General features: G+C 49.3%; 1 long non-coding RNA gene across 2 annotated transcripts; it reads left to right on the top strand.

Moving 5' to 3' along the window:
- Positions 1–3,537: 3,537 nt before the first annotated feature.
- LOC132654175 (uncharacterized) lies at positions 3,538–10,083 on the top strand. 2 transcript variants are annotated; one of them, XR_009591806.1, is made up of 6 exons: positions 3,538–3,707; positions 4,107–4,280; positions 4,953–5,210; positions 5,774–5,834; positions 6,365–6,527; positions 7,217–10,083. It is a non-coding gene; the product is annotated as an uncharacterized LOC132654175 (long non-coding RNA). The 2 variants fall into 2 exon arrangements; XR_009591805.1 differs by having other exon boundaries at positions 4,950–5,210.
- The last annotated feature ends 4,746 nt before the right edge of the window (positions 10,084–14,829 follow it).

The following is a 14,829-nucleotide window of genomic DNA, read 5'->3' as shown; positions in this document are numbered from 1 at the left end:
CACAGGACACTTGGAGCTGGGACGCTAAGTAAGTCCTGCTAGGACTACTGTGGCCCCAGAAATAGAGAGCTGGGGAGTGTTTGCTTAGGAGAAATTTTATTTACAGGACTGCTTGGCAGCCAAGACCAGTGAGGCCAGTGTTAACTCCTGTCTCCCTGGGAGGATGGCAGTGTGGCTGGGAGGGTTTGGGAGGCCCTGGTGTCTTGAAGGGTTCTATGAATATTACCAGGTTCCCAGGAGTACCTCCTTTCAGGTGATGAAACAGGCAAAATGACCTTAAGGGAAAACCCGGCACAGGACCGTCATCTGTGGGCAGAGGGACACGAACACAGCCACATGGAGGAACACAGCAAGGCTGCAGGGAAGTGGGTACTGAAGCTGTACCAGGGCATACACACGAGAGCCTTGTCCAAGGCCAGAGAAGGCCCGTTTCTACACCACCAAAGGAAACCACAGGATGCGCCCACCTTTCCCAGGACCGTCCTCCCCTTGCCCCTCCCCCCTTGGCTTTAGGGACTCTTTTGCTCTCCTCTGTGTGGCCTTTCTTTCCACTCAAGCGTGCTGTGGGGGGAGGGAGGGAACGTGGAGCAAATCCTAACTCCCTAGGAGCTGCCAAGTCCGGTCCTGGGGAGTGTCCACAGGGACACAGCCTGAAGCAACAGCTGCAGCACTTCCTAGTGGGACGCGTCCTTCTTCAAGGCCCAGTGAGCACTGAGGAGGGGACAGGAGGGGTGCACACGGCTTCTCGGAGGTGCTGAGGGTGAACTGGAATTCTGCATCTGACAGAACTTGCATAAAAGCTAGCTAGCCGCACAGAGGGAGGCTGAGGGCCACCTTTGCTGGCCACACTCACAGGATGGACAGTCTGTTAGTGCCCAGGGTGGACTTCTGATGCCCATGCCAGATGAAGGCTTGGTCTACAATCTTACCCTAAAACAAATCTTTGAGCAGATTAACTCTTCATCCTGGTCATGGAGACACACTGACTGGCCCCAGCTGTCACTCTGTGTGGACAAGCATTCCCGGGCTCACTTTCTGCTGCTGTACAGCAGCTCCCTTACGAACTAAGCTACCTCTCAGCCCATGAGGCTCTCGGGCAGGCTAGGGCTCTAGGTCAGAATACCTCTGCCATTTAGAACTTGAAATGATCTGCTTGTCCCAGACGCCACCTCTCCCCACCCAGGCCAGTGCTGCTAATCTCAGCCATGCTCGCAAACCCTTTCCACAGCCCAGGTACAGCTGGGGCTCCACCTCTTGCCGGCAGGACAGGGAAGCCTGGATTTGGCTAGCATCTCCAGAGGTCTCTGGGCGCTTAGAAATCAGCCAGAGCAGGCTGGGACCTCAGTCACAGGACACTGTGTCAAGGGAAGTTCGGCCTGGGTGACATTTGCAAGGCTTGGTAGCTCGGCCTGAGAGGATATGGAGGGAAGGCCTTGGGTACTGTTGGAGCCTGAGGACAGCAAGGCAAATTCCCATGGGGCTCAAGAAATCCCTGCAGGGGCACAGATCTGTCTCAAGGCCCCTCCTAAGGACGTATTGCTACCGGGATGCCTCCATGTCCCCAGCTTCCTACACACCAAATCCGAGAACAGCACCCCTTCCACACCGTTCTCTGTGCACATCCCTGATTATCCAACAACCCCCACCCGCACACCACACACGTGCTGCAGGGTACCGCTGTCTATTTGCCTGAGGAGAAAACTGCCGTTTTGCTCTGTTTCCTTCCCTGCGAACAGAAACACATCTGAGTTGGGACACTTGTCTGTTGAATGGAAGAAATCCTCCATTTTATGCTCAATTTGCATAGTTTGGACCATGATATATTTTCCTCCGTTGCTGCTTCAATTACTTCGCCCCCAAACCTTTCATTTCTCTAGCCAGAGACAAGTGAAGAGGGCAAGCAGAGGAAGGTGGGCAGGTGGGAACAAAGAGACCAGGCAATGTTGTGTGGGAAGCACGCCTGGGCACTCACAGAGCGACTGGGTTCGCCCAGTGTCTCCCAGCTGTCTGCAAAGCAGGAGTGGTAAGCCACCCCAGAGTTCTTTCCGCCTGCCCCACTGGCCCCAAAGAGCCCTGGAAAGCTTATCACACTCTTCCCCCTCCTCCGGGGCCCCAGACTGGCTCTGCTCTGTTCTGAGGTCCCTCCACAGCCCCGGAGCAGCAGGCTGGTCCCTGGCCCTTTGGAGGAGCTTGGGCGGGGGTGAAGCCCGCAGATGAGAAGTGGCCTGCTGCAGCCCTGGGTTTCTGTCCTCCGCCATTGTTCCCTCCCTGCCTCTGCCCACCTTCCTGCCTCTGTGCTCTCCTCCAGAATGGGTGCAGCAAGGCCAGTGGTTGCCCTCTGGTGCCCAGAAACTCAAGGACAGGTTAGAGGACATTGCATGGGAGAGAGAAAGGGCCTGGACCCCTGCTGTCCAAGATGATGTGAAAAGCACCTTCAGTGTTAGGGATTGCCTCTCTAGAGCTGGCAGAACTAAACGCCCCCACTCCTCAGCATGGCGTTAGGCTGTCTGCTGTGAGGGGAACTCCACAGCCTCTTCAAAACTACCCCTGCTTGAACCCCACCAGCCCCCTGCTTCTTTGGAGGAGGCTTCCTGTTGGTCACTGCTACCAAGCCCAAGGTACATTCAGTTTCTGCCGATCTATCCCTCGGGCCTTTCTTCCTTTCTCTCTCTCTCTCTCTCTTTCTCTCTCTCTCTCTCTTTCTTCTTCTTCTCTGTCCTTTATGGGAGATGTGCCCCACCCTGCACCCACACCCAGGTACCTTCAGCTATTTTCTTGATTTTTTTTTTTTTATAACAGAACATGTATGAAAGGTTCAACTTGGCAGAGGCCTGACTCTTCACCCCCAACTCCACAAATGGACCCAGCTTGAAGGAGCCCCTCACCCACCTACCTACAGCCCTCTGGAAAAGAACTGTCTCTTTTCCCTGGTAGGGAGCCAAGTCCCACCATACTCTTCACCTGGGAAGGCCTTAGCTCCAGATACTTGGCCCAGGAAGAATTACGTTAGAGAAGAGGAAATCTTCCCATCCTCTGCCACCAAAGCCCGCAGATCCAGACCTTCTGCCCCACACCCGAGCCAGTCTAAAGCAATCTGAAAATGGACTTGCCGATAGAAGGGGCCAGGGGTGCAACTGACAGCTGTGTCCAAAAGAAGAGCCTTTCCGATGGCAATGGGGTGTGGGTAGTGCCCCAGGCTGGCTGTGGTTGGCAGGGACACTGTTGCAGATGGCGCTCCCTCAGACCCGGGGAGCCAAGAGCCCTTTATAGCCTGAAACCTGCCCTGGCACCGCCCACTGGGCGGCCGCGACAAGGGCCCGCAATTTGGGGAGTTGCTGGGAGCTGGGAGGGCATCCATCCCAGGACTTCAGGGCCAGACCTCAGGCACAATAGTCTGGGATTCCATCTTCTCCCACCCCAGGAAACTCTACATTCTGGTGTGTGTGTGTGTGTGTGTGTGTGTGTGTGCGCGCGCACGCACACACACACACACACACACACACACTCCTGCTTAACCGTCCATTCAAAGACCTCAGATCTCTTTTCCCTGTGTTCTTTCTCTGGCAGCAGTTTCTGAAAGGATGGAGACAGCAGTGTGTTTCTGCTCAGTTTATCAAGTTACACTTAGTGACAAAGGACTGAAGGACAATCAGGATCCAGGGAGAAAAAAAGAAAGCGTGACAGGGAACCCAGAGCTTTTGTGGAAGGTAAAACACTAACAGAAAAGGGCTGGCCAGAGCATGAAGTGAACCAGCCTGCATATTGCTTGGTGTTACAAACTGCTTCCTCCACCCTCCTCTGGAGCTTTGGAAATCCCAGGGATCCCAGAAATACAACTGTGTTGATTTGTAAATAGAGCACTGTTCATCTGGGCATGGACTGAATCAGACAAGCTAGAGGCCAGCCCCCTTCCTCCTGGACTGTCCAGGCTCCATCTCCTTCCCAGCGTCTGTGCCAGGGAAGCACCCTCAGAGAGGTCACTTAAGAAGGAAAAGCACCCTCTGTTCCCCCATTTCAGCCTGCTTAGCCAGCTTCTCTTTAGGGGCACAGTGGGGACAGGGATGGGGTGAGCTCCCCTTGCTAACTCAGGTCCCATCTTTTACCAGGAAGGCTGAATGGCAGCGATGGTTTGTGGCAGAAGGAGGGTACATAAGAGCATCGGACTGCTTCTCACTGGGGACAGAGGACAGCCAGACTAGGAGAAAAGGACAGAAAGAGAAACAAGGCCTTCCCGCCTCTCCAGCCTGCTGGCTTTTGTTCCAAAGCTGCTGTCAGCCGAGGTAGCCGGTTGATTAGTGTCCTTGCCCCAGGCTAAGCTGGAAATCTAGTTGGCAGATTCCCCAAGTTTAAAAGGCCACAGGTTACTTCCTCTTGTCTGTGGCTTCTGTTCTTGCAAACTCTTTTTCTCTCTTTCTGAGAAGAAAAGGTGGAATCCCAGACCTTGGTAACCCAAGCTCTCCCACCCCAGCTGCATGCTCTCTTGAGTTCCCAAGGCTGCTGCTTCACCTAATCCTTACCAGACGCTGGTGTGGTGGCCAAAGATGAGAGGAACCATATTTCCTAAGTCTCCCCACGACTGCTGCTCCTGTTGCATCTGGACTGTTTTAATAACGCCTGTGATTCCTCCAAGGCCTCACCCAGCAGTCCCCAAAAACGGTCTCGGAAGGACTCCAGCCTTTCTACCACCCTGGCTCCACCAGCATCTTTTCTAAACTCCATGTTTCCTATCCAACTCATCCTCCACCCCCACCCTCACCTCATCCCTACCCTCCCCCACCCCTCCCCCGGAAACAACCCTACCAAACAACACCCTTTCTCAGCAGCTGTCTTGAACATATACATTAAATTCTCACTCTGTTGGCTTCATGCCTTCTTCACTGTCCTGCTATCCTGGGTCCATTCGTTCTTCATGCTCACGAGCAGGCAGGCACCTTGTCTTGTTCTTCCAGCAGAGCCATTTACACCGAGGCCCAAAGCTGCTCTGCTCCTCACTAGCCTGAGCAAAGACGACTGTCTGCCTGGTATATGGGTGATTCGACAGGGTAGAGGATGGACGAGGAGACAACGGCAGAAATCATGATAACAAGAATAACTTAACCCCAGCATGCGCACAAGATGATTGCCTGTGTACCACGCATGGTTTTGAGACCCTCTCACAGCAGCCTGGAGCTAGAGACACCGTCCACCCCGCTGAACAGAGAGGACCTGAGGTGACTTAAGAGCTGGTCAGGGCAGTTCTAGCTGTATACTGAGCGTGAAACCTGGGGCTCTGAACCGGGTGGGCCTTAGATCCAGAAATTGAACAGCAGAGCCAGTCAAAGTGAGGACAAGAGAGGGCACAGAAGGGCTCTCTCTGTGAACACATTTGGCATCTGTGGGGGAGATAGAGGAGTCATGGTCAGGGAGTTGAGTGCCTCGGACAATGAGCTGTCCCTAGCTCGGGAATATAGGATAAGACTTGAGATCAAGGTCGTGAATTTGGTTTGAATCATGGTTAGGTTCTCAGTGGCTTCAGAATATTGCAGAGGTGCTGTCTGAGGGCTGGGGGGAGGGGGACCAGGGTACGGGGTACATGGGAACTCATGTGCCTCCAGTGCCTAATGGGAGATGCTGGAGAAGGAGCAGCCAGAGCAGCCAGTCTCATGGGAGCCCGCAGAGCACCCACATTGGAGGCTTTGCACAGGAAAGAGGCTGACGGAGAGGACTCTGGCTGTGCCTCAGACACATGCTAACTAACCTTGCTTGAGAGTTTCATTTTGTCTGTTTCCCTTAGCAGGTAGAATCTCTGAGTTCTCCAGGAACCCAAAAGTTAACCAAGGACCCTGAATGCACAGGTGTGCACACACAGACACCACCACAGGGTGGGGATGCAGGAAGGGGGGAGGGAGCATAAAGGGGCACGCTTGGACACAGCTTCCTGGCCCACAGCTCTTACTTCTTTGGGGCTTTTGTTTACAGAATACACTTTGGGAGGGCACCTCCCCTGTGGGTGTGGGTCTTGTTCAGCCCCGGCTGGGTGCAACTTTCTTTCACACTCGCTCTGCAAGCTGTGTGGCCTGGGTCACACAACCTAACCCTGGGTGCTCAGGAATGGGGCAGCAGAGTTGTTGAAGGAAGCTGGAGAGGGAGTGCGCACTTCAGCAAGTCTTCTACAAGATGACACTAGCTGCTGAAGGCCCACCTTCCCTTCCCTCTCCCTTCCTGGGCTCCTGCCCTTCTCTCCCTGGGCCTCCAGTCTCTAAATGCAGCATGCAGAAGAACCTTTGCAATGGAGCTGAGGATTAGCAGGAGGCTCTTTCCGCACCACATCCTCTTCCACAAGGGACCAGTCACTCACCACCTGCCTTTCTTCTTCCCCACACAGGACTTTCATGTGACCTCTCCATCTGTAGTTCAGTTTGGAGTTTGGTCCTTGTTTCAACTTCACCAGCTCCTCACACTCCAGCTTCTTTCAACAACTCAGGCTGGGTGAAGCCTGAGAGGGAGACAAGGCACTGTTCTCAGCGCAGGTGTCAACTGTGGAAAAGGTACACTGGGGGTCTGCCTTGCTCCTCTACGGGGTACCTTGTACTCACAGGTCCTACAGCTGTTCACATAGATCCCTGGGTTGCTGACCAAGCTGGGCCACCTCAGCCCCTCTTCTCTTTCCAGGACCTGCTTAGGGGTAAGCTTCATGGCCCTGGGGCTCTTTCCTGGCAGTGAGACCTAGGGCAGTGAGATGGACCTGGTCCCATCAGCATCTGTCACTTACTAGCTATAGAGTTCTAGTCAAGTAACTTAAAAACTTTTTTTTTGAGCTAAGGTGTCTTGTAGTCCAAGCTAATCTCAAATGTGACATACAGCTTAAGATCTCAACTCCTGATCCCTCAGCTCCCAAGGATTGGATGACAGAAGTGTGCTGTGGCACCTAGCTTCATTTTCTTATAAAAATGGGAAGATACGCCTTTCCTCCCCAGGCAGTTGCTGTGGTGGCTTGTTATTGTTGTTTTTTAAGATAATGAGTGCAAATCCTATGGCTCAGGGTTAATTGGGCCTGAAGCTTTAGGGGTCCTTGCCTAAACAGGATCCTTTTATGGCCCTAAATGGGTTCCTAGTAGGTCATAATTCTGCATGGGTTTCCTAAATAATATCTTTCAAAGCTTCAGGGTCCATGAATCCATATCAGCCCTGACATCCCACCCCCATTCTCTACCTCCTCAACGCCTCCTGTTTGCAGGTGTGGCCTGGCTGCCCGAGGTAAGCTCCAGCGAGCCCTCTGCACAACCTGGACCCAGACAGACGGCCAGAGCAGGACCTCTTCCATGGAAATGTGGCCCACGTCCAGTCTCATTTCCTGAGTGGGGCTCACTGCCTCTTCCTTCCACCCTCGGCCTGCTGCAGTTTACCAAACCCATGGACTCAGTTCCATGAATGCTCTAGCAATCCCCTGAAGCTGAGCAGTGCTGGCCCTGTTTGATGGTCACTTCCAGGGATGTGCGAGGCACCTCTGGGCCTTCAGGGAAACAAAGGCAATGTGGCTGGCTTCCCTATTAGCACCTGTTTCGCTGTGGAGCATTGGAGGGCATAGGGGCCAGGGCTCCCTCCCTGTGTCTGGGAGATGGATGGGACTGATATTTTTCCCTAGAATTCCTCATCATCAATCTAATTTGGACCCTCATCTGTCTAGGCCAGTCTCCACGGAGGTGTGTGGTCATGACAAATGGGCTGACTTACTAATGTGACTGGGGTGGCAGGGATTTGGGGAGGGCTTCTGTTCTGATGGATGGTCCCCACGAGAGCATATTGCATTAGGAACCCTTAATGCAATCAGCAGGGCCATTACCATCCCAATTCATGGCTCCTCCTCACCAGGGTGGGGTCACAGAGCTGGAAGATTAAGGAGGACGTCAGGACTTTGGAGACACCTGGGGATGTGAGGAGGGAGTCAAGATTTCCTTCCTGGGGGCCATTACTAGGGAAATACGGTAACATGGAGCCAAAGAAAAGTGCATACCCAAAAGGGAAGAGCAAAGAATCAAGGCCCAGGCAGTTGGTATAACCTGGCAAAGGTCACCTCTGGAGCCACAGATATCAATTGATTCAGTTTTGTTTTTTCAAGACCATGTTCTGGCTGCCCTAGAACTATGTAGACCAGGCTGGCCTCCAACTCATGGAGATCAGCCTGCCTTTGCCTCCCAAGTATCTTAAACAGGGTTTTTGAGGTCAATCAATTCATGTTACTCATGTATGACTAGCTGACCATTTGTGATTATGGAATGCCGTTTTAAAATATACACCTACCTTGGAAACAGATACCTAGTCTACTGTTTGCCGCTGCACTGGGCAGCAAATGGCATTTTCTCTGGATGTTTAACCCAAAATGAGCTCATGGGGCTCTAGGATGTGCGCATAACCAAATTAGGTTTTCTTCTGCTCAAGGACTCTTCAGAGGTCCTGTCTGGCCCACATTTCCTAGGTTCAAGGCTTCCCATTCTGAGACCTGCATGGCTTTGTTGTGTTCTCATCTGCTTGGTGTGGTGGGTATGACATGATGTAAGCCAGCACACAGCAGTTAGTACTGCTTTGAAAGCCTTTCTTCATTCGCATCCCTTTACTATCTTTTCACTTTAAATTTCCTTCTTTCACCTCTTGGTAAACTTCTACCTTTCCAAATCCAGGGCTAAAATCTCAGTTTTTCTGAAATTTCCCAGATTGCTCCTGGTATTCTAGAACATTCTACACTGACCATCCTGACATTTTTATCTTCCTCATTCATGGGTAACTATTGGGGAAGGGAAGGGAGGAAGTAAAGGAGGAACAAGGTAGGTTGAGAAGGTGGGAGCTGTGAAACTAGGCATTTGATTGTATGTTCTTATGTAGCAATGGGCTCAAAAGACTGCAGGTATGTAGGTAACACCCCTTTGGGGCTCTTCTGGTTCTTGGCTACTTCAGGGCCCACTCACCTCTATTTAAGTAACTTTATCCTAGCTATTTCTCAGTGTGCTTTTCCTTCAGTCTCTAACCAAGCCTGTAGCTCAGTCAGCTTGAAAATAGTTACTGTAATGTAGATGAACTCTGGCCGTAAAGCTTGTATGCGTGTGTGTGTGTGTGTGTGTGTGTGTGTGTGTGTGTGTGTGTGTGTGTTGGGGGAGTGTACATGTGTTTTGATATTCATGTGTGATGTGCAGGCCAGAGAACAAACTCGGCTGTCGTTTCTACTCAGCAACAACTTGAGTTCTTTTGAAGATCCATGCATTTTTGAGACAGGATCTCTCACTGGCCTGGAAATTGCCAAGTGTGCTGTGGCTGGCTGGCAAGCAAGTCCCAGGGAATCTGCCTTTGGAGCCTCAACACTGGAATTACAAGCATTTTGCTACTATGATGTTTCTCCTTTTTACATGGGTCTGAGATCAAAGGGAGGTTCTCATGCCTGCTAGTCAAGCACTTTACCAGCCAAGCATCAATCCAGGCCTGGACTGACAGCTCACAAAGGACAGGATATGAGGGAGAGGGTGGCAGTTAGAACAATTGTGGGGAACTACTGTTCCTGAGCTTTGGGATTTTCTGCCTGTACAACAGGAACAGATGACTGGACAGGGTGATCACAGCAATGTGGCCATATTCTGCTCCACCCCTCCTAGACAAGCAATAAAGCCCTGACTCTCTGGCTTCAGCCTCCCATATAGTTGGGCTTACAGGCCTATGACACCAGGCTAGCTCTTCATCAAGCCAAGTATCATCTAGGCATGTCCAAATTAATTCCTCTCCTTTGAAATCAACAGCACTTTACCATTATCCCGCCTTCTGGCTCTTTATTTGGTTAATCAGAAACTTGCATGCTTGTGATGCTCAGGATTGAGCCAGGGCCTCAGGCATGGTAGAAAAGTGTTCTCCCTCTAACTCATGCCCGGGTCCTCATGCTGCTTCTGGAATGTAACCTTTATCCCTGTCTCCATTGCCATGGACCCTCAGGCTTCTTCACACTGTGGAAGAGTTTGTTTAGAGACAGCATACACTTAATTCTCTTGTCTTCTGTTTGCCTAGGTTACATCATCCCACTCCATCCCACTCCTCCTTCCCCTCATCTGATGGCATGAAGGAAGCACAGCCCTCACCCCATCATCAGCCCTCACCCCCATCAGCCCTCACCCCCATCAGCCCTCACCCCATCAGCCCTCACCCCCATCAGCCCTCACCCCATCATCAGCCCTCACCCCCATCATCAGCCCTCACCCCCATCAGCCCTCACCCCCATCAGCCCTCACCCCATCATCAGCCCTCACCCCCATCAGCCCTCACCCCATCATCAGCCCTCACAAAGGAAAGTTAGCTTCACACATTCTGTTAAGAAATAAATAACTCTTGGTACACTGAAGCAAACAACTTGCTGCATACATATGAGTACACACGAGTACACACACACACACACACACACACACACACACACACACCAATATTCTGCTGTTGAAGACATCAGAAAGCACAGACTATGTTTTGCTTGGTGGGTCACACCTTTTATCCCACTACTGTACTACTGTGGAGGCAAATGGATCTCTGCGAGTCCAGCCTGGTCTATGTATTACGTCCCAGACCTGTACAAAATCTCATTTAATATTACTAAGTAACACTCAGAAGTTCACCAAGATAACAGCGCCTCAACCAAGCGGAGCAGAGCCATAAGTGGACTCAAAGGTGCTTGAGAAAGAACATCACTACGTAATGCACACGCCAATGAAAGGCTGAAATGTCGTTGCTGGCATTCAGTGTGAACTTTGGGTATAAACTTACAATTGGCTAGGAATAGAAAAAAAGCCCCTAACTTGGTAAACTCTAGGAAACCCCATAATTAACAGGGGACTAGAAGCTCTTTGACCACAGTCTGGGAAAGTACAGTCCTGACTATTATTCTGTTACTGCAGTGTGCTCCAGTAGTTTTTGTCAAGTAAATTACGGAAAACATTCAGAAATAGAAAAATAATCCTTAACTATTGGCCATAACTCTGGGCAGCTCTCTTCCTCTTTCTATGCTGAGTGGCTTTGGGGTTTTCCTCTCTCTTCCCAATTCAATTTGCATCATGTATATAAGTCTCTCTCTATATGTATATGCATATAATATTTGTGGATACATTATTTTCCTTAGGTTTCAGATTTATTTCTACAAATTGTGTAAAACTTTCCTCATATTATTTATCTTTCAATGTATTGGCATTTCTTCAAGTCTGTGGCTATTTCCAGTTTTTGATTCCCAATTTTTTCTAGTAATCTGAAATGTATCTGTACTTTTCTCAAGGATTTTCCTCTGTAAAGTGGTTTGTCTTTTTTGTCACTCTACCAATACTCAGTTCTTTGATTGAGATATGAACCAGGAACCATCATTTTCTACAGACTACAAGGACCAGTGGGACATTCTAGGAACCAGTTGAAATCCTATCAGGTCTGAAAAGGGCAGTGATCAATGTGTTTACATACAAGATAAAGATACCCAGTCTCTCTCTTACACGCTAGAACTAGCACAGTTAGTGAGTACTGTGGCTCTCCATGTGAATTCATGGGAGTAAGACAAATTCACAAATAATATAAAGACTTCCTAGAGCAAAGTATTCAACCTATAAATTATAGAAAGAAAGGGCCAAGGAGGGGTTGGCCATGCTCAGTGTCAGTGCCTATCAAAACGAATAAATCCAGTGTAGCCCCATCAGAACTCCTAGGCAGCTCTCAAGCTCATTTTCACTATTTACTGTGATATGCCTCTGTGAAACTAAATACACAAAGAGAACTGAGAGATACTTATGGGGTCATGGCTGGAGACTCGCGCTCTCAGAAACAGGTTCTCAGACTGGTTCAGAGGCAAAGGGACTTCTAGAATACAGGACCAGGAAACAGTCACAGGCACCCCAATGAGAAAAGGACTAGTATTAGGTGTCTAGGCTATTAGATAACCGCCACAGAACAACAACAAAAACCCATACCTGCATTTCTATGGCTCAAAATAAAATGCATCTAAATTGAGTATCTAAATATACAATAAAACTAAAATCGTCTCGTAATTAGGTTTGGTGGGGCTGGGGAAGTGTTTGTAGATGAGATATAAAACTCAAAAAGAGCCTAAAGGAGAAGACTGACAAACTACACAAAATGTCAAAATTCTGCATAATGGAATCTATTGTAAATGATTTTAAAAGGGGCCAGTAGGATGACATAGTGGGTCAAACTGCTTCCCAATGTAGGACAGACAATATGAGTTCAAACAGTGGATCCCATAGTGGAAGAGAAGTGACAGCTGAAAGTAGTGTCCTGATCATACACACACACAGACACACACAGACACACAGGCACACAGACACACAGGCACACAGACACACATACACAAACACAGACACACAGGCACACAGACACACACAGGCACACAGGCACACAGACACAGACACAGACACACAGACACACATAGACACATAAACACACACAAACACAAAACACACAGACAAACACACATATACACAGTCATAAAAACACACAGACATACAGACACACACACAAATACACAGACACACACAAACAGACACACACACAAACACACACAGACACAAACAAACACACAGGCACACACAAACACACAGACACACAGGCACACAGACACACACAGACACACACAGACACATAAACACACACAAACACAAAACAGACAAACACACACATATACACAGTCATAAAAACACACAGACATACAGACACACACACACAAATACACAGCCACACACACAAACATAGACATACACACAAACACACACAGACACAAACAAACACACACACAAACACACAGGCACAACAACAAATACACAGACACAAACACACACAGAGACACATACACAAACACACAGACAAACAAACACACAGGCACACACAAACACACAAACATACAGGCACAACAACAAATACACAGACACACACACAAACACACAGACACAAACAAACACACAGGCACATACAACACATACACACACAAAAATACACACACATAAATACACACACATAAATACACACACATGCTGATAATACATAAAATTAAGAAAAATTAAAATCAGAGCTGGAGAGAGGCTAAGTAGTTAAGAGCACTGGCTCTCTTTCAGGGGGCCAAGTTGAGTTGCCATCACCCACATCACCATCTGTGGCTGTGGCTCCAGATCTGACACCTCTGGCCTCCTCAGGCACCATATGCAGATACACACCCCTGCACATAGTTAAAAATAACTCTTAAGAAAGTTAAAGGCAGATGAGACTTGGCTCACTCAAGTAGTATACTCAACCCTAAAGGAAGCATATATATCATTCCTCCTAAGGCTCAGGAATCATTGTGAAGGAAGGCACAGAAAGAAGGTAAAAGCCAGAAGCAGTAGGTGACTACACAACAAGAAAACATTATCTTCTGGACACAGTGGACAGCTGTCCATTTGAACTCACAGCAGTTGTGACAACATCCACAAACCATGGTCAAGCCCAAGCCTAGAAGGACGCAGAGAGGAGTCAGGCACACAACCCCACCCCTAGCTGCAGAACTTTTGGTAGGTAGTAGCTGTTGGAAGAGGAAGGGACCATTCTCCCTAAGTGTAGCCCTCGTTAAGTCGGCCACCCCCCAGTGTTAGACTTCACATCCAAGGGTATCTGGGGAGTCTTCAAGGATTTTTAAAAGAGTACGAAGTTGGGTGGATAGGAAGGGAGGGTGGATCTGGGAAGAATTGTGGGAGGGTGACTGTGGAAAAACATATTGCATGAAACTCAAAGGACTAATATAAACTTAAAAATCAAAACCTAGGTGAAAGTGGAGTGTATGAATGAACAATTCTGACCAGTGTATTAGGGCCGGATAACTGTGTGCATAGCCGGTGGGTGACGAGGGACCAGGTCTCTCTGGGGATGTACTGGGGAGACTACTTGCCCACCCTGTATAAAGTACTGGGTTCCACCTGTTGTGGGGCACACGTATGTAATCCCAGTACTAGGGAAGTGGGGGCAGAAGGATCAGAAACTTAAGGTCGACCTTAGCTACACAGTCAGTTTGAGAAATCCAGGGACACTTGAGACCCAGTTTCTAAATAAATAAGAGACACTAGAGAGCGACCGTCGTAATGGTAGTAAATGCTGAAGCCATGCCACACATACTCAAAACAGAGACCCACGCGAATGTGTGCAAACGTAGAAAGAGCTGTCAGTGGGCTATCACACATGCCGCCGGATCTAGCCCTCTCGCCGAAAAGCAACAACTCCCTGATGCCTTGTTACCTGGATCTTGGCTTTGTTGTTATTGTTGTTTGTTTGAGATTTGGTCATGGTACGTGAGCCAAGACGGCCTGAACTTACTTTTGCTTCATCTTCTAAATGTTGGGCTTAGAGACATGTGACAGTACTCCTAGCTCTACATCTCAGTTTGAAGATGTTGTTCTCTAATAAAAGACACTGTGGAGCTATGACGATGACTGTGGAGCTAATTGGAGGGACCAGACAAGCTGCTTCCTGCTGTAGTACCAGAAATCATGAGGGCCATGCATGGGGGAGGAAGGGCATGCAAGCCTGGACCCCAGCTACTGGGATACTGAGGCAAGGGGATCAAGTTTAAGGCTTGGCAGGAGACTGCAGTGAGTTTATGGCCAGCCTGAGCAATTTAGTGAGATCCCGTCTCAAAATAAAAAGTATAAAGAGGGTTGGAGATATAGCTTGCCCTACAAAAAAAAAAAAATCAAGAGTTTGGGGGATGTGTGTTTGTGTTTCAGGTAACCCCCAAAGACTCGTGTACTGAAGGCTTTGTTCCAAACTGCCGAGAGGGGTGGGTCGCCAGGCCCTCGATGGGTTACTCCA

Source organism: Meriones unguiculatus, chromosome 5 (genome assembly GCF_030254825.1).
Source record: "Meriones unguiculatus strain TT.TT164.6M chromosome 5, Bangor_MerUng_6.1, whole genome shotgun sequence".
Lineage (NCBI taxonomy): Eukaryota > Metazoa > Chordata > Mammalia > Rodentia > Muridae > Meriones > Meriones unguiculatus.
Note: the sequence above shows the minus strand (reverse complement) of the source record. Positions and strands in the feature narration are given on the sequence as shown.